The 27,469-nt window shown below is 37.7% G+C and overlaps 1 protein-coding gene and 1 long non-coding RNA gene across 3 annotated transcripts in view; both read right to left on the reverse strand.

The window, feature by feature from the left end:
• Nucleotides 1-27,469, reverse strand: part of CPA6 (carboxypeptidase A6) — a 310,258-nt gene that overhangs the window by 148,208 nt on the left and 134,581 nt on the right. The window lies entirely within an intron of this gene.
• On the reverse strand, nucleotides 1,922-4,861 carry LOC135964538 (uncharacterized). The gene is made up of 2 exons (XR_010577022.2): nucleotides 4,665-4,861; nucleotides 1,922-2,775 (listed from the first exon to the last, which is right to left on the reverse strand). It is a non-coding gene; the product is annotated as an uncharacterized lncRNA (long non-coding RNA).

Below are 27,469 nucleotides of genomic sequence, written 5' to 3' on the forward strand. Positions count from 1 at the left end.
ATGAAAAGGAAGTCACTTCATCAAGAGGATATAAAAATTATAAACACATACACACCCCACAGTGGAGCACCTAAATATATAAAGCAAATATTAAAGAATCTGAAGGGAGAGAAGAGAGTGCCGTTCAATAACAGTAGGGGACTTCAATACAGTGCTTTCAATATAGAACAGATCACGTAGAAAGAAAGTTATTGAGGAACCATTGGACTTGAAGAACTCTTTAGACCAAATGGACCTAACAGACATATGCAGAACATTCCAGCCAACAGCAACAGAATATGTATTCATTTTAAGAACACAGAGAACATTCTCTAGGGAAGATCATTTGTTAGGCCACAAGACAAATCTTAGCAAATTTAAGAAGATTGAAATAATATCAAATATTCTTTCAACCATAATGGTATGAAACTAAAAATTAATAACAGGAGGAATTTCAGAAAATTCACAAATAAATGTCAAAAATGATACAACTTAGCAATCAAGGTCAATATAGAAATTAGGAAATTAAAAAATATCTTGAGAGAAATGAAAATGGAAACATAGCATACCAAAACTTGTGTAATGCAGCAAAAGCAGTTGTAAAAGGAAAGTTTGTAGCAATAAATGCCTACATCAAAAGAGAAGAAAGATTGCAAATAAACAATCTAATATCACATCTAAAGGAAACACAAAAAGAAGAACAAACTAAGCCCAATGCTAGCAGAAGTAAAGAGTAAAGATCAGGACAAATAAATTAAATAGAGACTAGAAAAACAATATGGAAGATTGATGAAACTAAGAGTTGGTTTTTTAAAAAGATGAACAAAATTGACAAACCTTTAGCTAGACTAACCAAGAAAAAAGAAAAAAGACTAAAATAAAATCAGAAATGAAAGTGGAAACATTACAACTGACACCACAGAAATACAAAGAAAAATAAGAGACTATTATGAAAAATTATAGGACAAGCAATGGAGAAACTTAGAGGAAATGGATAAATTCCTAAACATATACAACCTGCTAAGACTGAATCACAAGAAGTAGAAAATCTGAACAGACTGATAATGGAGTGAGGAGACTGAATCAGCAATAAAAAGTCTCCCATTGCTATCGTTTGAATACGGTTTGTTTATTCTCACCAAAACTCATGCTGAAATTTGATCCCTAATATGGTGGTGTCGGGATGTGGGGCTCAATGGCAGGTGCTGGGGTTAATGGAGGCAGATCCCTCATGAATGGCTTGGTGCCATTCTCCTAGTAGTGAGTAAGTTCTTGCTTTTGAAAGACTAGGCTAATTCCCACAAGAATGGATTCGTTCCTATGAGAGGAGGCTATTGTAAAGCCAGAATGCCCCTCAAGTTCCCGGCTCTGTGCCCATGTCTGCTTTTTCTTTGATCTTCTCTGCCATGTTGTGATGCAGCATGAAAGTCCTCTCTAGAGGCCAGGGCCATGCATGCCCTTAAACTTCTCAGCCTGCAGAAGTGTGAGCTAAATAACCTCTTTTGTATATAAATTACCCAGTCTCAGGTATTCTTTAATAGCAACACAAAATGGACTAAGACACCCATCAAAGAAAAATCCAGAACCTGATGTCTTCATGACTGAATTCTACCAAATGTTTAAATAAAAACTAATGCTAATTATCTACAGACTTCCAAAAAAAAAAAAAAAAAAATTGAAGAGGAGAGAATACTTCCAAATTCTTTTTGCAAGGCCAGCAATAACCTGACACCAAAGCCAGACAATAAAATCATAAAATAAGAAAACTACAGACCAATATCTTTGATGAATATAGATGCAGAAACCCTCAACAAAATGCTAGCAAACTCAACAATGCATTAGAAGGATCAATCACCATCAAGTGGGATTTATTCCTGGGATGCACAAGGATGGTTCAACATTCACAGATCAATAAATGAGAGACACCACATTAACATAATCAAGGAAAAAGCATGATTATTTCATGAAATGCAAAAAAACACATTTGACAAAATTCAACATCTTTTCATGATAAAACCACTTAACAAATTAGGTATAGATAAAATGTACTTCAATACAATAAAAGCCATATACAACAAGCTCACAGCTAACATTATACACAATGGTGAAAAATTAGAAGCCTTCCTCTAAGATGCTGAACAAGGCAAGAATGTTCATTCATGCCACCTCTGTTTAACTTATATTGAAAGTCCTTGCCAGAGCACTCGGTCAAGAGAAAGAAATAAAAAGCATCCAAACAGGAAAGAAGAAGTGAAATTGTCACTGTTGGCTGACAACATGATCTTATACATAGAAAATCCTATAGATTCCACCAAAAATCTGTTAGAACTGATATACAAATTCAGCGAAGTTGCAGAATATAAAATTAACACACAAAAATCAGCGGCATTTCTCTACATTCACAACAAACTTTCTGAAAAAGAAATCAAGAGAACAATCCCATTTACAATAGTTGTAAAAAATGAAACACTCAGAAATAAATTTAACCAAGAAAGTGAAAGAACTGTACACAAAAAACTATAAAATATCAAGGAAAGAGGCCAGGTGCGGTGGCTCACGCCTGTCATCCCAGCACTTTGGGAGGCCAAGGTGAGAGGATCACCTGAGGTCAAGAGTTCGAGACCAGCCTGGCCAACATGGTGAAACCCCGTCACTACTAAAAATACAAAAAATTAGCCAGGCATGCTGGTGGGCGCCTGTAATCCCAGCTACTTGGGAGGCTGAGGCAGGAGAATTGCTTGAATCCCGGAGGTGGAAGTTGCAGTGAGCCGCTCCAGCCTGGACAACAGAGTGAGACTGCATCTCAAAAAGAAGGAAGAAATTTTGTCAACATGGATGTAATTGGAAAAAATCATGTGAAGTGAAATAAACCAAACACAGAAAAACAAATAACACAAGACAAATAATACATGTTCTCACTTGATTTTGGTATCAAAAACAATTGAATTCATGGGAACTGAGAGTAGAATGGTGGTTACCAGAGGCTGAAGTTTGGGGGAATGGGGAGATGATAATCAAAACCTCAGCTACATAGTAGGAATAAGTTGGATTGTTTTGAGATGTACTGCACAACATGGTAAATACAGCTAGTAATTGAGTACTGTACATTTTAACATCACTTAAGACAATAAATGTCAAATGCTCTCATCACAAACATTTCAAATATTTGAGGTGATGGATAAGTTTATTAGCTTCATTTAACCATTCCATTGTATTAAAAAAATCCTAGCATAACTTTATACTCCATAAATATATACAACTATAATTTGTCTATATGTATATAATTTAAAAAATTTTATCTGGAACCACCAGACTTAATCAGGTCAAGACGTGCTAGCTGCACACTAAGATTTGATTTGATACATTGGGATGTATAAAACATATGACCTCTCACATAGATATAAATCCCACTGCTAGTAGAAGTGCTAGAGGTGTATACTCTAAAAATGTAGAAATTCAATTTGACATAATTTCCATAAAATATATGGAGCATTTAATCATATGTGCTCCACTATCAAGCATATTTCTGACAGCAGGGAATGTTCATTTTGACAAGATGGTGATGAGAAACAAATCTTTTTCTTACAATTATACATATCTCATGATATGAAAAACATTCTACAGAGTAGCTTCTGGCTTCATAAATTTCAAACCTTGCTTCTTTAACTCTGCTTATGGTACTGAGTGCTATAGGATGCATTCTTACCACTTTACAACGTTTCCCCTAACATAAAACCCCCGTGTTGTGTGTTGGCATGGTGCATGAAAGGAGACAGGTAGTGTAACTATAGCCAAGGGACTTCAAGTCATAGAAACTTTTTTTTTTTTGAGACAGTCTTGCTCCGTTGCCCAGGCTGGAGTGCAGTGGCACGATCTCAGCTCACTGCAACCTTCCACCTCCGGGGTTCAAGCGATTCTCCTGCCTTAGCCTCCCCAGTAGCTGGGATTACAGGTGCCTGCCACCACGCCTGGCTAATTTTAGTAGAGACTGGGTTTCACCATGTTGGCCAGGCTGGTCACAAACTCCTGGCCTCAAGGGATCCACCTGCCTCGGACTCCCAAAGTGCTGGGATTATAGGCATGAGCCACCAAGCCCAGCCTAAGTCATTTAAACTTAATCCCATTTAACCCAAACTAATTATATCCCAAATTCCACTTTAGCTGAATCCCCCCAGTACCATGACCATTTAAAAGACATGAAGGTATGAGTGATAGATGGTAACTCTAAGTGGAATGAGACACCAGTCTAAACAGATTAAACATTTTACTTTTATATATGAGCATGTGAACACATGGGAAGGGCCTGTCCAGGGAGGGGTCCTAAAGCTTAACCTTCATTAGCTTTGTAGTAAACTCATCTCTCCATTTTGGCTTGAAAAGCTTGCCTAGCATGTAATCTGGAGTTTCCTAATAGGGAAGATTCGCTATTCCCTTATACTGATTGAAGAATAGGCATCATTCTTATGCTCTCTAAAGATCACAAAGGTGTAATAGTCAGGATCCAAATAGGTAATATTACATTGTCTTTTGCATCAGATGTGATATTAATATTTCTTGAAAGCAAAAGGAAAGCATGAGTTAGCTGTAACCTGCTACCTAAATTAAGCAGTAAAAATAATTCCATAAGAGAGTAACTCACTCCCAGAAGAAATAAATGTCATTTAAATAATATGAATGAGGAGTACCTGTGTGTCAGGCACAACCACCCTGGATGTTTGCAGCTCAGGGGCTGTATCCTGACCTCGAGCCTCTTGCTGAGAAGTAATTCCGGGTCATGTGGGATAAGAAATATGTTGCAGTCTATGAATCGTCTACCCAGTACATCAACTCACGTGAGATGATAAAATCGTTCCCTTAGAGTAGGATTTAGCAAACATTGTCTATAAAGAACCAAATATAGTAAATATTTCAAATATTTATGGAGGCTAAAATTAGAATTGCATAACATTTTCATGTGTCACAAAATATTTTTATTTTGATGTTTTTGACTATTAAAAAATGTAAACAATTTTTTAGTTTGAAGGCTGTACAAAAACAGGTGGCATGTCAGATTTTTCCCTGGACTTTTGTTTACTGACCTTTGTTCTAAAATACACAGAGAAAGGATTTGGGATTAAAGCTGATGGTAGGTTTAGAAGGACACCACTTTTCTGTTGTCCATTTCTATGCAGAAGATATTTCTCGAATTATAAATAATGCTCTATATCAGCTGTTTGGTAGGTGCCATGCTGGAGATCTAAAATGAATGATGTGGATCTCCTCCCTCAAAGTGCTCAGATGCAACACAATCACCTTCCTAACCCATGACTTTTGATTGGCTGTTGGTGATTTGGCTTGTTGTGGCTATTGGTTTGAATTAATAGTGTATCTTATAGAGACACGGTACCAATGCAGCACCATGGGCACAACCCAATTTGGCACGAGATCCCTGGCAGCCAAGTGGGCAGCACCTTGATTACCAGGATGGACTGGCCACCCTGTCTGCATCTGGTGTCCTCTTCCTGCCACTGTGCTCCTTATGGGTCCCTCTTACTAGAATGAGTTTTGAAGTTCAAGAAGCTTTTGCACAGAAAGGATTGGTTCCAGTTACTTGCATTTTCAAGAAACATCAATTTAGGAATAATTAAAAACATCATTTACATAGTGAAAAACATGTTACATAATTAAAAACATCATTTTCATTAACTTAAGTTCAGCATATAAATCTTAATTCCATTTATAAATCTATATCTAAAATAAGAATTTTACCTTTCCTTGCTCTTTGATTAATGTTTGATTACTTTAAGTAACACAGGATAAACATCCTTAAATAATCAGCCTGTAGTTTATCAAATTCCCTTAAGCATTTTATATTACACTTGTAAATTTATTCAATGACTTTTACTTCAAATGTCTGACCAGGAAAGCCTACCACCCAAACAATAAAACCTTTAATGTATTTAAACAATGTAAATTAAATGTATAAATATAGAAACCCAAGAGTTCTTTTAAGCATTCCAACTTTCAACTTAAAAATCATAAGTTTAGGTTGGGCACAGTGGCTCACGCCTGTAATCCCAGCACTTTAGGAGGTGGAAGCAGGCGGATCACCTGAGGTCAGGAGTTCGAGACCAGCCTGGCCAAACCCCATCTCTACTAAAAATACAAAAAAATTAGCTGGGCATGGTCTTGGGCGCCTGTAATCCCAGCTGCTCAGGAGGCTGAGGCAAGAGAATTGCCTGAACCTGGGAGTTGGAGGTTGCAGTGAGCCGAGATTGTGCCACTGCACTCCAGCCTGGGTGACAGTGGGATTCCGTGTCAAAAAAAAAAAAAAAAAAAAAAAAAAATCGTAAGTTTATAGTCACATATTTTAAAGTGAAATCCCCCAACTAATCCATCAGATTATCATGTCAAATTCTCTTAAACATTATAAGCATAATAAATACCAAATACATAGATTGTTCCAGTGATTATAAAACCTACACTTAAACTTAATCCCCCAAATACAAATAATATGGGTCAAATTACCTTCACTAAGTTTTAAACATTCTAGGGTAGAAAGACTTTTAAGTCAGGGGTCAGCAAACTGACCTGTCATATCTGGCCTGCTGCCTGTTTTTCTATGACCCCAAGCTAAGAATGGTTTCTGCAGTTTTAAATAGTTAAGAAAGAAAAGTGAAAGAAGATGATTTCAACACCCATAAAGTTTTATAGGAACATAGCTATGCTCATTCATTTCCATATTGCCTATGGCTGCTTTGGGGCTACAACATCAGAGTTGAGTGGTTAACACAGAGACGCATATGGCCCTCAAACCAAAAATATTTACTCTCTGTATCTTTACAGAAAGTTTGTTAATCCTCTTTTTTTATTTAGAAGAAACCTAAATAAAGGATCATTGCAACAGAAACTTTTGCCTGAAAGGAATTTGAGACTAAAGGCAGAGAGTGTCTTTCAGAAGCTTGTTTATTGTCCACCCTCCTCCTCTTACCCAGAGAACTAACAACAGAGGTTGAGGACAGGAAAGAGGGAAGAAAAACTCTCTTTTGGTATAAAAACAGAGATCCCCTCCCCCCATATGGCCACCTACCTTCCCCCTCCTCCAATGCAAGTGATACGTTTCTGAGCAGTTTAGAGCCTACTGGCAGCTGTTAGGCTGTGGGGGTGCTTCTCATAGCATGCTTAGGAGGAAGTGGTATGAAACGGTGGTTTCCCTAATCTTTCTACCAACACAAGTTGTGATAGCATCATTTAGGTGAGAAGAAAGTTCTGACCCTTTGGTTGCCATTAGCTTTGCCTTTCAGTAACCTCATGAAAAGACTATTATTCAGGGTCCAGTTTTCCTATTTTAGTAGTTTTAATGTCTTTAAAGTAAGAAAAAAATAATCAAAACTGGGTTGTATTTTAGTCTCTTGTTTTTGGGGTTTGGCAAGAGTATGTTTACCTAAGTTGATAATAAAGTCAGAGATAGGGGCTTGAAGATTTAATTGGAAATAGTTCTTGAAATTGAGTGAGCGTACCTACATGTGTGTGTGAGCATCTATTGACTGTTGTGTCCTCCAAGCATGAATTAATTAGCACCTTGTGGTCACCATACCAGCCTGGAATATTCAAGGTAAGTTCAGCTGCAATGGATTTAGCAGGAATCAGGCTCCGGCCATGCTGAGTCGCAGCACCCCCAAAGTTAAAAAATACCAAATGCATGACAGTGCTCCCATGATTGGTTAATAGGGTGGTAGTCATTAGTCCATCAAGACGTCTTATTTAAGGGGAACGTGTTGGCAGTCTTAGTTTTACGGCCCTGAAGTAAGAACCAGATGCCAGGTATAGTTTCAGTATAGTCACACCCAAGTGTTATGGGCCCAGAGCGAGCAGGGTAGCACTCCCGAGTGGGATGATGATTTCTCAGAGGTTGGTAGATTAAGAGACCAAAAACTGGTAGGAGATATCCATGTTGATGAGGGATGTCTTGACTGAAATGTGCTATGTCTGATGAACGAGTATGTGTACTATGTCATCTGAAGGATTTACAGAACTGATCAATATCCATGTGGGGTAGGTTTTATTGTACGGTTAATGACAGTGGATGTGCGAGAGTTGATTAAGGGATTATTGGTACATGCTTATATGCATGTGGACTGAATTTTTAATGTATTATTTTACATGAATGTACTAGGTACTGTTAAACATTTATAGTACTATATATTATTCATGGGGGACTATCAGTAATGCACGAAGTACATAAAAGCACTATTATAATAGTGCTAGTTGATTAATACTGACATAGTAAAGTATATGCTAAGAAAGAATTCGGGGAATTGTGTAATTAGAATTTCAGCTTTGGGTGTTGACAGTGAAGCGGGATGCTTTTTCCCTGAGTTGTCCTGGGGAAGAATCCTCCATTTCTGGTTTACAAGACCAGAGTATTGAATTATACTACAAGGGCGTCTTCATTAAAGCAGTTTATTTTCAATTAGGCCAGTGAGTGGCATAAGGGTAAGGATAATAGAGAAGTACACAACAGATGCTGTCCATCCGATGGTGATAAAAGGGTATTGGACTGGCGGCCCCCCAATTCATGTGAGTGTAAAGAGGTCAGCTACTAAGATTCAGAATAGGCCTTGACTCAATGGTTGGAACATTATGCTTTGTTGTTTGGACATGTGAAGTACAGGAATAACTGCCAGAATGAGAATGGAGAACACAAGGGCCAGTATGTCTCCTAGTTCAGTAGGGAAGGATCATAAGATTGCATAGGCAAACAAAAAGTACCACTCTGGTTTAATGTGAAGTGGGGTGTTGAGGGGGTTGGCTAAAGTGTAGTTATCTGGGCCATTCAGGAAGTCAGGTGAAAATAGTACTAGAGTTATTAGAAGGAGAAGGAGAAAAATTAAACCTAAAATATCTTTGGTTGTGTAGTAGGGGTGGAAAGTTATTTTGTCAGGGTCTGATGAAACCCCTGAAGGGTTATTAGATTCTGTTTCATGTAGAAATAAAAGGTGAACAGCTGCTAGAGCTGTAATTATGAAGGGTAAGATGAAGTGGAAGGCGTAAAACCATGTAAGGGTGGCTTTGTCAACTGAGAACCCACCTCAGATTCATCGCACAAGGTCAGTTCCAATATACGGGATGGCTGATAGATTTGTAATTATTGTAGCGCCTAAGAATGATATCTGGCCTCACAGGAGCATGTAGCCTATGAACGCTGTAGCCACAGTTGTGAGTAGGAGGATAATACCGATATTTCAGGTTTCTAGAAATGCAAATGATCCATAGTATAAGCCCCAGCCGACGACTAAGAAGAGGCAGATGAATACAATTGAAGCTCCATTAGCATGAAAATAGTGGACTATTCATCCATAGTTTACATCTCGGCAGATGTGAGTGACTGAAGAGAAGGTGGTTGAGGTGTCTGATGTGTAATGTATGGCTATAAATAGTCCTGTAATGATCTGGAGGCTTAGGCAGGCACCAAGAAGTGAGCTGAAGTTTCATCATGTAGAAATTTTAGATGGTGTGGGAAGATTGATGAATGAGTGATTAATAATTTTTATTAGCAGGTGTGTTTTGCAGGGATTGGTCATTAGCATTCTTATAGTTGAAATACAATGAAGATTTTTCATGTCATTAGTCATGATAATAGTCCATGTGGGAATAATGGCATATACTGCATTTTTATTAAGTGTCCTTTTGGTTATAGGGTTTGTAGGTTTCTCTCCAAAACCTTCTCTTATTTATGGAGGTCTAGGGCTAATTATCAGTGGTGCTGTGGGTTGTGGTATTGTGTTGAATTTTGGTGGGGCTTCTGTGGGGTTGATAGTCTTTTTTATTTATCTGGGTGGCATGATGGTTGTTTTTGGTTATACTACGGCGATGGCTACTGAGTAGTATCCTGAAACATGAGGATCAAGTACTGATATGTGAGGGGTTTATTAGGATTGTTAATGGAGTTGATGCTGGTTTGGTGAATAGTTGAGCACGATGAAGTGGGGATCACAATTGATTTCAATAGTGTAGAGAGTTGGATGATTTTTTAGGGCGAGGGGGCTGGGTAGTTGCGTGAAGATTCTGTGGGTGCAGCTGCCTTGTGCAGCTATAGGTGTTGGTTAGTGGTAGTTGCTGGTTGATCATTATTTGTTAGTATTTATGTAGTGATTGAAATTACTCAGGGTAATAGATAATTAGGATTAGGGTTAGAAGGGATGAAATAAAAAAGGAGACAAAGTAGAGTTTAACTAGGCCTTTCTGAGTGGATACCATAATGGAGGGTGAAATTTGGGTTTGTGTGATGGTCTTTGGTATAGATTTTTCTAGTCAAATTGGGTCTAGTAGAAGTGAGGCCAGATTTTGGCTTGCGAATAGGCCTAAGTGGGGGATTGTACAGTGAATTGTGGCTGAATAAAATCCTAGTATGTTGGAGAAGTTGAATGTCTATGGGGGCATTTTAGTTTAAGATTATTAGTTATAAAATTAAGTTCCACTGCTAGCGAGAAACCTAAGATGGTCACGCTGAGGACTGTGAATTTCAGGTGGGGTGGCATGATTGTTTGCGGGGATGAAACAGGAATGTTACCACTGGTAATGAGGAATCTGGTGAAGATGCTACTGATTGTTAGGTGCTTGATTGAGTTAATTAGGAAGAGGTTATTTTCGTTAATAGTTATTAGAGTCGTGAAGCGAGGTTGTCCTATTAGTGCACGAAGAAAATAATACGGGTACTATAGACAGCTGTCAAGGCGGTGGAAACAGGGTAATAAAAAGGGCTCATGACTGGGAGCGGTGGCTTACGCCTGTAATCCCAGCACTTTGGGAGGCCAAAGCAGGAGGATCACGAGGTCAGGAGATCAAGATCATCCTGGCCAACATGGTGAAACCCAGTCTCCACTAAAAATACAAAAAAATTAGCTGGGCATGGTAGCATGTGCCTATAATCCCAGCTACTTGGGAGGCTGAAGCAGGAGAATTGCTTGAACCAGGGAGTCAGAGGTTGCAGTGAGCTGAGATTGCATCACAGCACTCTAGCCCAGGAGACAGTGCAAGACTCAGTCTCAAAACAAAAAAACAAAAACAAAAAGGGCTCAGGTGTTGGTGTGTGATGTGTTTGCAGTTCAATGAGGAGGTCTTTAGAGTAGAAGCCTATGAGGAAAGGTATACTTGTGAGAATCTGCCGATAATAAGGGAGGAGGAAGTGAGGGGCAAAATCTTGACTAGCCCTCCTATTTTTCAGATGTCTTGTTCATCATTGAGGCTGTGGATGATGGACCCTGAACATATAAATAATATAGCTTTAAAAAAGGCGTGGGTGCACATGTGAAGGAATGCTAGGTGTGGCTGACTAATGCCAATTGTGACTATTACAAGGCCTAGTTGACTTGAGGTGGAGAATGCTATGATTTTTTTGATATCATTTTGTGTTAGACACAGATTACTGGGAATAAGGTAGTAACAGCCCCCAGACATAATGTAAGGGTTTGGATTGATAAATTATTTTCTATTAAAGGGTAGAAGCGGATAAGCAGGAAAACTCCTCCTCCGACTATAGTGCTGGAGTGGAGTAGGGCTGAGACTGGGGTTGGACCTTCTATGGTGATGGAAATCAGGGATGGAGGCTGAATGGAGCTGACTTTCCTGCTGCTGCTAAAAGAAGGCTAATCAATGGAAGGGAGTTAGAGGTAGGATCTGGAATAAACATTTGCTGAAATTCTCATGTGTTGGAGGACGGGAGGAACCATGCCATAGCTAAGATAAAGCCAATATCGCCAATGCGGTTGTACAGGACTTCCTGGAGGGCTGCTGTTTTAGCATCTGCTCAGCCGTACCATCAGCTGATTAGCAAGGATATGATACCTATGCCTTCTCATCTGATAAAGAGCTGAAAGAGGTTGTTGGCAGTAACTGGAATATTGTGATAAGGAAAATAAGTAAACATCTGAAAAATTGATTCATGTTAGGGTCTGAGTTTATATATCATATTGAGAATTCTATAATAGATCAGGTGATGAATACTGCTACTGGGATAAATATTGTAGAGAAGTAGTCTAGTTTGAAGCTTAGTGAGAGTTTGAGGGTCTGGATCATCATTCAATGTCAGTTTGAGATAATGACTTCTTGGTCTGTGCATATAAACGTTGTTGCAGGGATGAGGCTAATGATGAAGGCACATGTGATGGATGTTTTTCCTTAATTTGGGTATGAACCTCTTTTGCAGGTGTTGGTTAAGGTAGTAGTAATTGGTAGGATTAAGGGGACTAGGGCTGTTGTAGCAGTGGAAAAATACATGCTTGTTACTTTTATTTGGAGTTGCACCAGTGTTTTTGATTCCTAAGACCAATGGACGACTCTCATCCTTCAGAAGTTGAGAAAGCCATGTTGTTAGACATGGGGACATGAGTTAGCAGTTCTTGCATACTTTCTCGGTAGATAAGAAGTGGCAGACTTTTGGCCGGGCGCGGTGGCTCACGCCTGTAATCCCAGCACTTTGGGAGGCCGAGACGGGCGGATCACGAGGTCAGGAGATCGAGACCATCCTGGCTAACACGGTGAAACCCCGTCTCTATTAAAAAATACAAAAAACTAGCCGGGCGAGGTGGCAGGCGCCTGTAGTCCCAGCTACTCGGGAGGCTGAGGCAGGAAAATGGCGTGAACCCGGGAGGCGGAGCTTGCAGTGAGCTGAGATCCGGCCACCGCACTCCAGCCTGGGTGACAGAGCGAGACTCCGTCTCAAAAAAAAAAAAAAAAAAAAAAAGAAGTGGCAGACTTTTATTGTTAGATCCACAATCTAATGTTTTGCTTAAACTACAGCTACAGCATGCAAACTCCAAAATAATTTTAGGGTCTAAGGATAGTAGGAAGATAGGTGCTAGATGTATAAGCATTAATGTGTTTTTCTCGTGTAAAGGAAGGTTTGATACATTGATATGATATGTAAGTGTCCCTCATTGTGTTGTGATTAGCATATACAGGGAGTAAAGGGCTGTAATTGGTATATTAAGTCCTATAAGCATAATAGTGATATTTGATCAGGAGAATGAGGCCACAGTCATAAAGAGTTCCCCTACTAGATTAATGGTAGGGGGTAAGGCAGAGTTAGTCAGATTTGCTAGAAGTCATCATGAGGCTATTAGTGGGAGTAGTGTTTGAAGGCCTGGGTAAGTAATATGGTTCAGCTATGGGCTTGCTTGTAGTTTGAGTTTGCTAGGCAGAATAGTAGGGATGAAGTGAGTCTGTGAGCAATTATAGGGGTGACCACACCTGTACAACTCCAAGGGGTCTGGAGGAGAATAGCCATAATAACAAGTGCTATGTGGCTTACGGAGGAGTAGGCAGTAAGTGATTTTAAATTGGTTTGTCATAGACAAATAGAACTTGTCATGATTATTCCTCATAGGGATAGCATGAGGAAAGGGTAGGCTATATGTTCTGCTAGTGGGTTGAGGATGAGAGTAAGTCGTATTATTCCGTAACTGCCTAGCTTTAGGAGTTCTGCTGCAAGTACTGTTGAGCCACCAACAGGGGCTTCTACGTGGGCTTTGGGGAGTCATAGGTGAAGTCCATACAGAGGTATTTTTACTATAAAAGCCATGATGCATGCTAGTCATAGAAGATTGTTGGATCAGGAGGTTAACAGCTCTTGGGTAGTAAGTATTACTACTAGTATGTTTAGTGAACCTGAAGTATTTTGAGTATAAACAAGTGCTACGAGTGGAGGTAGGGATCCTACTAGTGTGTAAAATATGAAGTATGAGCCTGCATTAAGGCGTTCTGTTTGATTACCTCAGTGGGTAATGATAATGAGGGTAGGAACTAGCATGGCTTCAAAGAGGATATAGAATATAATTAGCTCTGTGGCTGTAAATATTACGATTTAAAAAGTCTGTAGGGAGATCAGCATAGAAATATAGAGCTTTTTTCATGGAAGTGACTCATTAGACAGGTGATATTGGCTTGCTAGAAGTATAAGAGGTAGCAGTCAGGTTGTTAAGATTAGAAGGGGTGATGTCAGTGGGTCAGGAGAGATTAATGAGAAGTTGAATGAGTTATTGAGTTGGTTAAAAAATAGTAGGCTGATGAGCAGGCTGTGGGTAACCATGTTGATTCAGATTATAGAATTTTTAGAGAACCATGTTATTGGTAATAGTATGATTGTTGGAATAATAATTTTTAGCACTGAAGTAAATTTAGATTTTGTATGTAATCTAGGCCATATGTACTGGAGATTGAAACTAGTAAGGCAAGGGCCACTGCGGCTTTGCAGGCAACAAATACTAGGAGGATAATTGGTATTATGTTTGCTAGAGCGAAATGTATATTTAAACTTATGAGTATTTATGATAAATATTGATAGTTTATGCCTTCTAGGCATAATAGGGATGATATTAGGTGGGAATGATAGACTAATACTCCTAGCAATGATATGGTAAATGCTAATATGTTAATATAAATAGAGGGCATTTGGTAATTATGGTCTACCGTAATCTAATGAGTCAAAATCATTTATTTTGACTTAAACTATTTACCAATTCGACCGAGTGTAATCCTTTTTGGGCTCATTCATAAACCAAGCCTAGGATTAAAATGGTAACTAGTATAAAGGCTGTACTGATTATTAGTGTCAGGTTGGTTGGTTGAAGGGTTCATGGCAGGGGCAGTAGTAGAGCGATCTCTAAGACGAAGAGGAGGAATGTGATGGCTAGTAGGAAGAATTTTATGGAAAAGGGGAGGCGAGCAGAGGCTATTGGGTCAAATTCACATTCAAAGGAGCTGGATTTTTCTACATAGATATTAAGCTGTGGGAGCCAAACTGCGATTATTAGTAAGACAGCCAGTAAGGCATTGGTTACTAGGGCTAGCGTCAGGTTGACTGCTCTCTTTCAGATATTATTGAAACTAATTGATTGGAAGTCAATGGTACTGTTTATACCAAAAGAGTAAGACCCTCATCAATAGATAGAGATGTATAAGAATAGTCATACCACATCTACAAAATGTCAATACCAGGTGGCGTCTTCAAAGCCAAAGTGTTGGTCGGATGTAAAGTAGAATTTTAATCGGCGGAGGAGGCAGATGGTGAGAAATGTTGATCCAACAGTAACGTGAAGTCCTTGAAAGCCTGTGGCTATAAAGAATGTGGAGGCGTACATTCCATCAGCGATAGTAAAGGAGGCCTCAAAATATTCTGAGGCTTGTAGAAGGGTAAATACCTAAGGTAATTGTGATGGACAGTGCTTGAAGTATTTCCTTTCGACTACCTTCTATTAGGCTGTAGTGAGCCCAAGTAATTGACACACTTGATGTGAGTAGTACAGATGTACTCAGGAGGGGGACTTCTAAGGGGCTGAGGGGAAAAATGCCTGTTGGGGGTCAGTATCCTCCTAATTCTGGAGTCGGGGCTAGACTGGAGTAGTAGAATGCCCAGAAGAAACCAGCAAAAAAGAATACCTCTGAGATAATAAATAGAATTATTCCGTATCAGAGGAATGATTGACAATTGATGTGAGGTGGCCTTGAAATGTACTTTCTCAGGTAATGTCACGTCATCATTGGCAAATGGTTAGTTTATTGGTCAGTAGGCCTAGGGTTAAGAGGGTAATAAAGTGAAATCACAGGCCAGAAGTTGAGAGCTGAGAGAGTTCCTGTTAGTGGTCGGGGCTGGGTTTAACTATGTGGTAGGTGTGTGTTTGGTGTTGTGTAGGTAAAGGCTTACTAGTCATGTAAAGACATAGGCCTGAATAAGGGCTACGGCAAATTCGAGGATGGTTTGTAGGATTAGAATGATGAGAGCGACTGAAGCTGTGGGAAGACTGAGTTGATAGTACTAGTGTGGCTTCTCCAATTAAACGCATTAGTAGGCGTCCAGCTATAATGTTGGCTGTTAATCGCACAGCTAGTGCCATTGGTTGAATGAATAGGCTAATAGTTTCAATGATCACTAGCATAGGGAGAAGTGGTATAGGTGTGCCTTGTGGTAAAAAGTGAGCTAAGGAAGCTTTCGTCTTAAAGCGGAAGCCTGTAATTACTGCGCCAGCTCATAGGGAGATTGCTATTCCTAGATTTATTGATAACTGGGTAGTTGGTGTAATGAATGGGGTAGAAGCCTGAGGAGACTGGTTGAAGCAATGAAGAGAATTAGGGAGATCAGTATAAGGGATCAGGTTTGCCGTTTAACATTATGGATTATTATTATTTGTTTTAGCACAAGTTGAATTAGTCACTGTTGAATGGAAGTCAGTCGGTTACTGATTAGATAACTGGAGGTTGGAAATAGTATGGTGGGAAATAAAATGATTAATACTACTGTGGGTAGGACTAGAATTGTTGGGGTAATAAAAGAAGTGAATAGATTTTTGTTCATTTTAATTCTCAAGGGGTTTTATGTTTTTGTGTTTTGATTATTTTTGGGTTATTTTGGGTCTCTTGCAATAGAGAAGGAAGGAGGCAAACTTATTAGAATAGGAGAGGGCAAAATTTGTACAGAGAGGGAAAATTCACCTGAGGGCTAAAATAAATGTAATCCCTAATTACTATGCTGAAAGCATGGCAGAAATTCTATAGCTCTTCCATGGCTTATATAAACTACACTTTAAAAATAGCTATATCTGTTTTAAAAAGAGAAATGCTCAATGAAAGGGCAACTCTAAATGCCTTGTAATAGCAAACTCTTCTAAAACAAAATGAGAGCACTTTGCTGAGTCAGAATGTGGTGTTTCTTACATTTTGCTTTCATTTGGGCCCAGCCCCAAAGTGTGATTTGTTTATCAAGATCACGAGTGATGGAGACTAGAAGCCAGGTTTATATTAAAGATTGATGTGGGGCCAGGGATGGTGGCTAATGCATGCAATCCCAGCACTCACTTGAGCCCAGGGATTTAAGACCAGCCAGGCCAATATGGTGAAACCCTGTTTCTATTAGAAATACAAAAATAAGCTGGGCATGGTGGTGCACACCTGTAATACCAGAAACTCAAGAGGCTGAGGTAGGAGGATCACCAGAGCCCAGGAGGCAGAGGTTGCAGTGAGCCAAGATTGTGCCATTGCACTCCAGCATGAGTGACAGAGCAAGACTCTGTCTTAAAAAAAAGAAAATTGATGTTGAGATGCCATAAAGAAAGAAAACCTTCAGGTGGTAGCTAAGAATGTGGTAGTTTTATAATATTAGGCTATTTCAAGATTTCTGTAAATCAGTTTATTTCTTAAAAAGGATTTGATCAAAACTACCTTGATAAAGAGTTCCTCTTCAAAAGAACTTTGTGCAAATGAAGTAATACACTGGCTAATGAACAATATACTTTGTGGAAGAATCTTCAAAGGTTTATTGGCTATGGGATGGAGAAGGAAATACAGAAAGACATTTAATATCAGAGCAAAATCTTTGTTTACAGGAAATCAGATTTTATGAACCTCTGAAAGCAGCTGGCTAGATGATCAGGGTTGCTCTTTACTGGGGGACAGGTAAGACCATTTCTAAACCTCAAATATATCTAATTTTGTGAGCTCCTTCAGAAGTTATAGGGGCCTTATCATCATTTTTATGTGGTGTACGGTAAGGAGATACTGATATAGAATTGTCAAGTTTTATAAACATCCTTGCTATAAATAATCATGTTGAATCAAGTTTACATCTGAAGGTATTATTATAAAGTGAAAAACTATGTAACCACACCTAGGTCAAGCAGCAAAACATCACTAGAAAGCTTCCTTATGCCCTTCCCCCTAGGCATCCTCTCCTTGTCATCCCTAAAGAAGATCATTCTCCTGATTTTTATAGCAATTGCTCTTCTGTGTGTATATTCTGTGTAGTGTTGATTGCTAAGTGCTTTCTAAATGTTATCATCTACCCTTTGATGCTTTTTCTCAACATTCTTTAATTTTTGGGAATTGATATTTTATGTTCTGTTTTTTTTCTCCATTGGTTTGGAAGTTATAGCTTCTCCTGAGGAACACCTTTTAACATTTCCTTTAGTGAGTGTCTGTTATTGATAAACTCTCCCAGTTTTGTCTAAACATATCTTTATTTCACAGTCTTCTTGAAAGATATTGTTTACTGGGTATATATACTTAAAAGTTAGCATTTATTGTTGTACCTATTCTTATTATTTTGCAATTAAAACTACCATTCCACAGACTTCTGCGTCCATTGCTTCTGCTGAGAAATTAGCTGTTAATCTGTTTGTTTTAGTGAATGAAAACAGATTACATTCCCCATTTCATTCCTATTGTTCCTTTCCATCTTTAAACATTTTCTGTCATCGCCTCTCTGTAGTTTCACTATATTTGGGTATTTATTTACTTTTTTACCCTACTTTGAAATTTTAGGTTGCAGACATGAAACCCAATTATCTCATAATGTAGGCTGTATTTCACAAAATCAAGGGTATTCTCTTATATAACCATAGCACAATCACAAAAATCAGAATAAAGGCTATTCAATAGTACAATCTAAATCTATAGACCATATTCAGATTTTGCAAGTTATACCACTAATGTTCTTTTTCTGGCACAGGATTCAACTCAGAATCACAGTTTTATTCAGTGGACATCTGTCTTTGGTATCCTTTAATTTAGAACAGTGCCTTGGTCTTTGTGTTTCATGACCTTGACATTGTGGAAGAATACAGGTCAAGTATTTTTAAAAATTTGAGTTTATCTGATATTTTCCTCATGATTAGATGCTGATTAAGCATTTTTGGCAGGAATATTACAAAGTGATATGTCCTTCTCAGTGCATCATTTCAGGAGGCACATGATATTGACTTATCCTATTATTGGTGATGTTAACCTTGATCACTTGGTTTACGTGGTATTGCCTTTGTAATCAATAAATATATTGTGGTAGCATAATTTGTGACTATGCATTACTTCTTCACATACTTTTTCTTTTTTTTCCTTCCCTTCTGAAACTCCAATTATGTCTTTTTATTGTATCCTCTGTGTTCTTTTTTTTTTTTTGAGACAGAGTCTGTCGCCCAGACTGAAGTGTAGTGGCGCAATCTTGGCTCACTGCAACCTCCACCTCCCAGGTTCAAGCAATTCTCCTGCCTCAGCCTCCTGAGTAGCTGGGACTACAAGCACACACCACCAAACCCAGCTAATTTTTGTATTTTTAGAGATGGGGTTTCACCATGTTGACCAGGAGAGTCTTGATCTCTTGACCTTGTGATCTACCCGCCTTGGCCTCCCAAAGTGCTGGGATTACAGGTATGAGCCTGAATATAATCAACTATTGTTTCAATGGCAGCTGTCTCCTGATCTGTTGGCCTCACCATACCTGAAAAATAATAAAATCTATTAAAACAAGTATGAGCCCATGCTGATTTGGTAAGAATTTGAAAGCTCTAAAACTATCCCATTTGAAGTAAAGAGTGTTTAAAGGTTTATGTTATTTTATTTTATAGCATTTAGCAATAGATGCCATCACCATAAGGAACAAACTGCAATCTGAAGAATGCCATGATGATACTTTGGAGGTTCTCACAGTGGAGAAATGCTCAGCTAGAGGGAAGTACCTCTGCAAAAATCTGCCAGAGGAAAATAATAATTCATAGTCATTACTAAATACAGTAGTATGTCTAGTATAAATACAGTAGTATGTCTAGTGCATGAGCCACCGCGCCTGTCCCCTCTGTGTCTTTTATCTTGCATTTTTAATTTTCAGTTTTCAGTTTATTTATGTTTCTCTCTGGGTATTTTCTTCTGCCCTTCATTTCACCATTTCTTTCTTCAGCTGTGTCTAATATGCTGTTAAACCTATATACTGAGTTCTTAATTTCAGTTATTGTGTTTTTCAGTTCTATATTTTCTACTTTTGTTTTAATTCTGCAATATCACTTTGTATAGTTTTTGGTTATGAAAACTATTCTTGCTGCCATTCTTTTTATCTCCAGTAGCTTAGTAAGCTTAAATGCTGTACAATGTCTTTACTCTCTGGAACCAGGCAGATTTTTGTTCCTTTGTTCATGTTATCTTATTGCCTTATATATTTGGCTCGCTTTATGTGTGGACATCGCATTTTAAAAGTTATTTGTAGAAATAATTTGAGACCTACAATGGTGGTATCTTTCAGAGAAGACTTTTGTTTTCTGGGGCCACTAGCTCTTATCTGAAATCACCTTAAACTAATTTTAGAATGTGAGATTTTTCTGGACCATTGAGATGTTTCAAAGCAGGGATACTTATTTTTGGTCCACCCTTACTTCTAGAATGCAATCTTTTAGCACCCCAACCCAAAGCCTAGGCTGACTTACCAGAGTCTCCACCCTGGCAATCCCTGTGAAGCTGACAAAATGGCCACTTAACATTTTAGCTGTCATTTTTAGGTCAGCAAACACCTCCAGAGCAAAAGTAGCTACAAACTTTGGGTTTATCTATCTGGATCTTCATCTTTTGGACTTTCAGCCAGTAATTCTCATCACCTTGTTTGCTTTTTGATGTTTTAAAGAAAATATTTATTTTTAATGCAGATTTAGTTGTCTTGAATGGGAGTTTTGGTTCAAAACACCTGGTCTGCATTACTTAAGTATTTTCTATGTTAAATAGTTTATTATGGATCATAATATTAAAGTTTATGTATTGTAAAATTAGTTTTAAATTCAGCTTTCAGTAACATGGAAAAACAAAATTTTTACTTTTCCTATTTATCAAGTAATAACCGCTACTTAATTTAAGGGTAACAAAATTTGCTGACATATGTTTTAAAATAACATTGTATTGAGTTTGATTTGGGGACCAAATACATATTAAAATGTAGATGAAAATTAGTCTTCCTGTTATGGCATCAAAAATAGACACAGACTTCTTTCATGTTTTGATGTTTGGGATTCTTCAATTTTGCACTTAAAAAAGCAACATATTTACTTTCTTAAAAATAACTTTTGTTTCGGCCCGGCGCAGTGGCTCACGCCTGTAATCCCAGCACTTTGGGAGGCCGAGGCAGGCAGATCACGAGGTCAGGAGATGGAGACCATCCTGGCTAACACGGTGAAAGCCTGTCTCTACTAAAAATACAAAAAAATTAGCCGGGCGAGGTGGCGGCAGCCTGTAGTCCCAGCTACTCGGGAGGCTAACGCAGGAGAATGGCGTGAACCTGGGAGGCGGAGCTTGCAGTGAGCTGAGTTGGCGCCACTGCACCCCAGCCTGGGAGACAGAGTGAGGCTCAGTCTCAAAAAAAAAAAAAAAAAAAAAAAAAAACTTGTTTCAAATACATTTTTCTTTAGATAATGAGCTCAGTGAGGTTTCAGACTCCTATTTATAAGCCCTTCCATACATTTAACATATCATATATATAACCATATTACCAATAAAGAAAAAGTAGAAGATATTGTGATAATTCCTTTAACTGTTTTTTTTTTTTTTTTTTTTTTTTAAATACTAGGCCCATCTAAAAATATTATATAGTATTTAAAAACCAGATTTGAGCAATTTATAAATCTGGTAAAAAATTTCTTCAAAAGAATTTGCTGAATTATTATTATAATACTTAACATGGTATTTTAACATCAGTGTACTTTAAGCTACTTGGTTTAAGGTTTCATTATGGAATGAATGACATGATGTCAAAATGTAATTTTTTCAATCATGCATACATAAATAATTGTATGTAAAAGCACTGAGAGTAGCTGATAAATGCCACAATGATCAAACAGCCATAGCAAAGAGCTAGTAGTGCTCGCCTAAAACTGACTACGTTAGTGCATTTATATCTTTCTATAAACTCGATGCTTTTACCATGCTTCTGTAAACTTGATGCTTCCACTTCCACCTTGCATGCACATGCCGGACGTGTTCTGTGTTCTGGACAATCACATAAAAAGCCTGAATCATCTTAGCTTTGCTTCCTGCCTCCCTGGTTGCCCAACTCCCTTCTGGAAGAATCCTCCTCCCTGGGGTTGCCGGCCAAATACAAACCCGCCAAGCCAGAGTCTTGGTGATTCCCCATGTGCTTCCCCTTATGGCCTAATAGATACTCCCTCTCTTGAGGTCCCTGAGTATAATCAACTATTGTTTCAATGGCAGCTGTCTCCTGATCTGTTGGCCTCACCATACCTGAAAAATAATAAAATCTATTAAAACAAGTATGAGCCCATGCTGATTTGGTAAGAATTTGAAAGCTCTAAAACTATCCCATTTGAAGTAAAGAGTGTTTAAAGGTTTATGTTATTTTATTTTATAGCATTTAGCAATAGATGCCATCGCCATGAGGAACAAACTGCAATCTGAAGAATGCCATGATGATACTTTGGAGGTTCTCACAGTGGAGAAATGCTCAGCTAGAGGGAAGTGCCTCTGCAAAAATCTGCCAGAGGAAAATAATAATTCATAGTCATTACTAAATACAGTAGTATGTCTAGTATAAAATATTTCTTAATCTTAGGTTTAACAAAGGGACTGACTTCAGAAAGATGGTAGAAACTAGATTTCTTCTGACACCACATTTTGGTAACAACAGTTATCAAACCCTGGCTAACTGACATGAATTAGTAATGGCACAAGGCAATACTTTTAAGGACACTTTTCTTAAGAGCGTCAAAGAACCATTTTCCTGGAGGACATTATATTAAGTGAAATAAACCAGGCACAAAAAGACAAATACCGCATGCTCTCACTTATATGTGGAATTTAAAAAAGTTGAATTCATAAAGCAAAGAGTAGAATGGTAGTTACTAGGGCCTGGGGGTGGGTAGATAGAAAGATGTTGGTCAAAAGATACAAAATTCAGTTAGGAGAAATAAGTTCAAAAGATCTACTGTACAGTGTGATGACTATAGTTAATAACAACGTATTGTATTCCTGAAAATCGCTGAGAGAGTAGATGTTAAGTGTTCTCACTACAAAAAATAAGTATGCGAGGTAACACATATATTAATTAGCTTGAATGAGCCATTTCTCAAAACATCATGTTGTATATGATCTATATATAATTTTTTGTCAATTAAAAATAATTTTTAAATGCCGGGCATGGTGGCTCAAGCCTGTAATCCCAGCACTTTGGGAGGCCGAGGCCGAGGCAGGCAGATCACAAGGTCAGGAGATCGTGATCCTGAGACCATCCTGGCTAACATGGTGAAACCCTGTCTCTACTAAAAATACAAAAAAATTAGTTGGACGTGGTGGCGGGTGCCTGTAGTCCCAGCTATTTGTGGGGCTGAGCCAGGAGAATGGTTTGAACCTGGGAGGCAGAGCTTGCAGTGAGCTGAGATCATGCCACTACACTCCAGCCTGGGCGACAGAGCGAGACTCCTTCTCAAAAAAAAAAAAAAAAAAAAAAAAAGAAAAAAATTTTTTTTTAAAAAGAACCATTTTCTCTTAGTAGCCAAGTCAAATAGTATCAAATGGTGTCTTGCGTTAAAAGGGTACAAGTGAGAGGCAGTGTTTATACCACATGAATGTCTACTGATACCAATTTAGATACGTTTTTAATCGTTCCAGTTGAATGTAACAAAAAATGTTTTCTCAATGAACCTCATTTTGTAAGAACAAAGGTTCACAAGAGAAGGTGATGGATACTTTTTCATAAATGCAGAAGCTAAGGTTGCAATATTAATCAAATATTTTATATAACTGAATAAGGTCTAATACTTCAGAACTTTGTGAAAACACTACTCTTTATGGAGAGCAGCAAAGCTCTGGGCATACGTGTACATGTATGTATATAATAAAATCTTGAGCATTTCCTGTAGTTGCTGAAAATGGAAAGAACTATTACAAGACATCTGTGACATAATTTACAGTTGAGTACAAATCCTCATTTGTAATATCAGATATCTTGATTACGCCTTTATAAATGCTACATAAATAATGTGTAGTAGAATAGCTGTGCTGGCACATGCAACATACATTTAAACATCTCATAAACGCTACTTTCTCACTTGGCAGAACTCTCTGGCTCAACCCGTAATATCACAAACATCAACCCACACATCCTTTTGAAATGCTTAACCCTGCTATAGATACATACTTTAAAAAAACAGCATAGAAAATAATTATTTTCAAACTTTCTTGATAGTCACCAAATCTTAGTCTAAGAAGCTCCAGTATTGTTCAGGTTCTTTGACAGCACTGGAAACATTCAGTATCAAGTATTTATTAAAACCACCTATCAGCTGGCTGAGGTTTAGAAATGTGCCACACAGAATCGTTTTGGCAAAGCAATGGTCATCGCTAACGGGAAATGATCCATACTTTTAAGCACTTTTAAATTAAGGTTAGTAATATTCTAAAAATGATAGGGTTTTTGAAGATAATGTACAAATTATTTTAAATGTGTGGATGTGTGAAAATATAAATCATTTGATATCTCACATATCCTTTTCAAGAACTGGAAAACTCATTATTCAGTATATTTTGTCTCTGAGTTAAATAGCTTGATTGTACCATATGTTGGCAAGGGAGTAGCGAAATAGGAATTTTCATACATTTCTGGTGGGAGTGTGAACTGACAAAACCTCTATGGAGGGCAATTTGAAACATATCTATAAAAGAAAGTACATATCCTCTTTGGCCAAAAAATTCTATTTCTGAGAACTTATTCTATTTGTACATATGTGAAACAACTTTCTATCAGGTTCTTCCTTGCAACAATGTTTATAACAGCGTAAGATTTGAAATCTAATACCAGTAGAAGACTGGTTAAGGAAATCTGGTATATCTATGGCAACAGAAGAACATGCAGTTGTAAAAAGGAAGAAGCTTTTTAGATTCTGTTATGGATTATCATAGACATGTTAAGTGAAGAAAGCAAGTAGTAAAACTGTGTGTATAGTTTGTCATAATTTATGGAAAAAAGGAGAAGAGAAATATATCTAAAGATATACACTAATACATAGGGATATATAAGTATAATAACATATTAATGTATTATGTATATACCTACATATTTATGCAGAGATACATATTTGTGTCTATCTGTTATCTTCTTGGATTTGTATAGCATACCTCTGTAAGAAGCTAGTGACACTGCTTGCCTCTACAAAAGGAATTGGGTGACTGGAGAAGACGAATAGGAGGGGGTTTTAAAAATTGTATATCCTTTGAACATCTTGAATTCTGAACATCAATACATTGTTACCTATTCAAAAATAAATATGCCCAACTTTTTGTAAGTCCATTTGAATCCTACCTATGTCAGAACACAAAGGAGTTACTCATTGGAGGAGTAACTGATGTGCTAAGAGTGAAGTACCCTAAATGTTTACTTCCCTTAAAACAGAAACAAAAGCTGATATCTACTAAAAGGTTTCCTTCCTGTCCCTCATCTCATCAAGTCCTGCATGAAGCCATGATTTATGACAGTTCACTGCCAGATCTTAGAGAAATATAAATAAAACCAAAATTGGAACACAACTGCTGAACTTGGAGAGTTGGAATGAGGTCAGGTTAGCGCCTCGACCGGATGTCAGGAAATTATAGCTTCATTTCCGCTGCAAGAGTAGAAGTGACTCATGTTCCCCAGAAGAAACTGAGACAAAGCCCATCATAAATACCACATGTCATTTCTGAACCTGCTTGGGAGCTGTGAGAATTAAATGAGCTAACATTTTATAAATAATTTGGAACCCCTTAATAGAAAAGTGTTACATAAGTAGAGTTTTATAATTCTGTGCTTTCTCTATCTTCCTTAAAAAGGAAAAAAGAAAAGAAAAGAAAAAAAAAAGAGCCCAAAAGCCAATGGTCCCATTATAAGCAAGAAGCTAAGCATGACAAAAATGATTTTTGTGTGACCATACTGAAAAGAAATAAGTTCCTATTTTTGAGGTTCAATCTGACCTATTACTTTAAGAAAATGCTTTTGGTTCCAAGGGTCATTTTGTTTTTATGAATAATGCTTCTATATGGCACAAGAATTATATTCTTGAAATGTTTCCAAATTAAGTACAGGAGGTTACTTTCAGCTTTCAGTAACATACATGTACTCTTTACCTCCCAAGTGGAGATGGATACAGCATTTGTCACAAACTCTTTCAATTTTAACATTTTTTTTTTTTTACAACTCTTTGAGTGAAACATTTAGCAATGTATTTAACTTCTCATTAAATTACAAACACATTTATTCTTTAAAGAGATCTGTACTTTATTATACTTCTTTCAGAATGATGATTTTCTAAGTGGAATGAAGAATGTTATTAAATGGAAGAAAGGATCTATACGTTTAAAATGGCTACTAAGTGAAACTCATAGTCCCTAAAGCATGTCCATAGATTTTTGTTGAAAAAAGTTTAAGATAGATAACTGTGGATTCTTTGAACAGTATTGGAAACCCTCAGATCTATAATAAGTATTTACTAAGTATTCCTTTATGATCACCTGGGGTTGTGGTAGTACATATTTGGTAAGATAGTCTGAAAAAAGTACCCAGACAAATTAGATTTTTCCCTTCTACCTTCCTTTTGAGAGTAGCCAAAACACTGAAACACTCAGTGCTAGGTTATTTCTAAAACTTCTCTTTGCTAACCTCAGATCAAACTGAAACTGCAGTTCTGCAATAGTTTGGTTTTGCTCTGCTTTTGCCTCCAGTCTCTTTCATATGGTGTTATTAACATTTTTTGTCCTTCTGATTAAAAAGCTTACATCTTTTTAAAAAAAGTTTCCTTCGTATATTAGGCATGAAAGGCAGAATTTGTATGTGGAAAGGGTGTGTGAACAGTAATTTGATTGGAAAGGGTGAAATGATGTTGAGAAAATGTCAATTGTCAATTTCAAAATATGTCAGCTGGTGATGGAGGTTGTGTGGGGTTAAGGTAAATAGAGCTACAACTTATTAACCTTGGGTTATCCTAATCAAATTGGTTTGTTGTTCCTCAAAACACTGGAGTGAATGAGAACATGTGTTTCAGTAAGGCAACCAGAATCTGAGAACAGATCGTGTGAGAGAATAACAAAGATCTTCAAGGACTCGAAAAAATAGAAGGAACACATCTGGTTGTAGCAGTTAGCAAAAGCTTTCTGATGAGCTAGTGTCTGAGACTGGCCCTTCTGCCTGGTAAAGAAGGAAGGGGTGGTTATTCCCAAAGATGTGGCAATAACAGCTCACCCTCGCCTCCTTCAGAGCTTTGCTCAAATGCCACCTTGTCAATGTTGTCTTCCCTGACTATTCATTCCATTTAAAATCACATTCTAGCTCCCTCACCTTTTCCCCTGCTTTACTTTTCTCTACAACTATGACCAACTGATATACTATATTTTTTACTTATTTTTTGTTAATCTCCCTCCATTACAATATGAAGTTTCTTAAGGATAGGGATTGTTCGCTGTGTTTCCTGCTGTATCCCTCAGCATCTAGAACAGGCACAGAGTCCCTTAATAAACATTTGTGGAATTTGTTTCTACATATGTACATACAAGGCTCAGAGACTGGGAAACATAGGACATATTTGGAGATTAGAGAAAAATCTGTAGAGAGGTTCTATCAACTTTGCGTTTTTTTATTTTTTTTTTTATTTTTACTTTTTATTTATTTTTTTTAGATTGAGTTTCACTCTTTTTGCCCAGACTGGAGTGCAATGGTGCGGTCTCGGCTCAC

This window comes from Macaca fascicularis, chromosome 8 (assembly GCF_037993035.2).
Source record: "Macaca fascicularis isolate 582-1 chromosome 8, T2T-MFA8v1.1".
Lineage (NCBI taxonomy): Eukaryota > Metazoa > Chordata > Mammalia > Primates > Cercopithecidae > Macaca > Macaca fascicularis.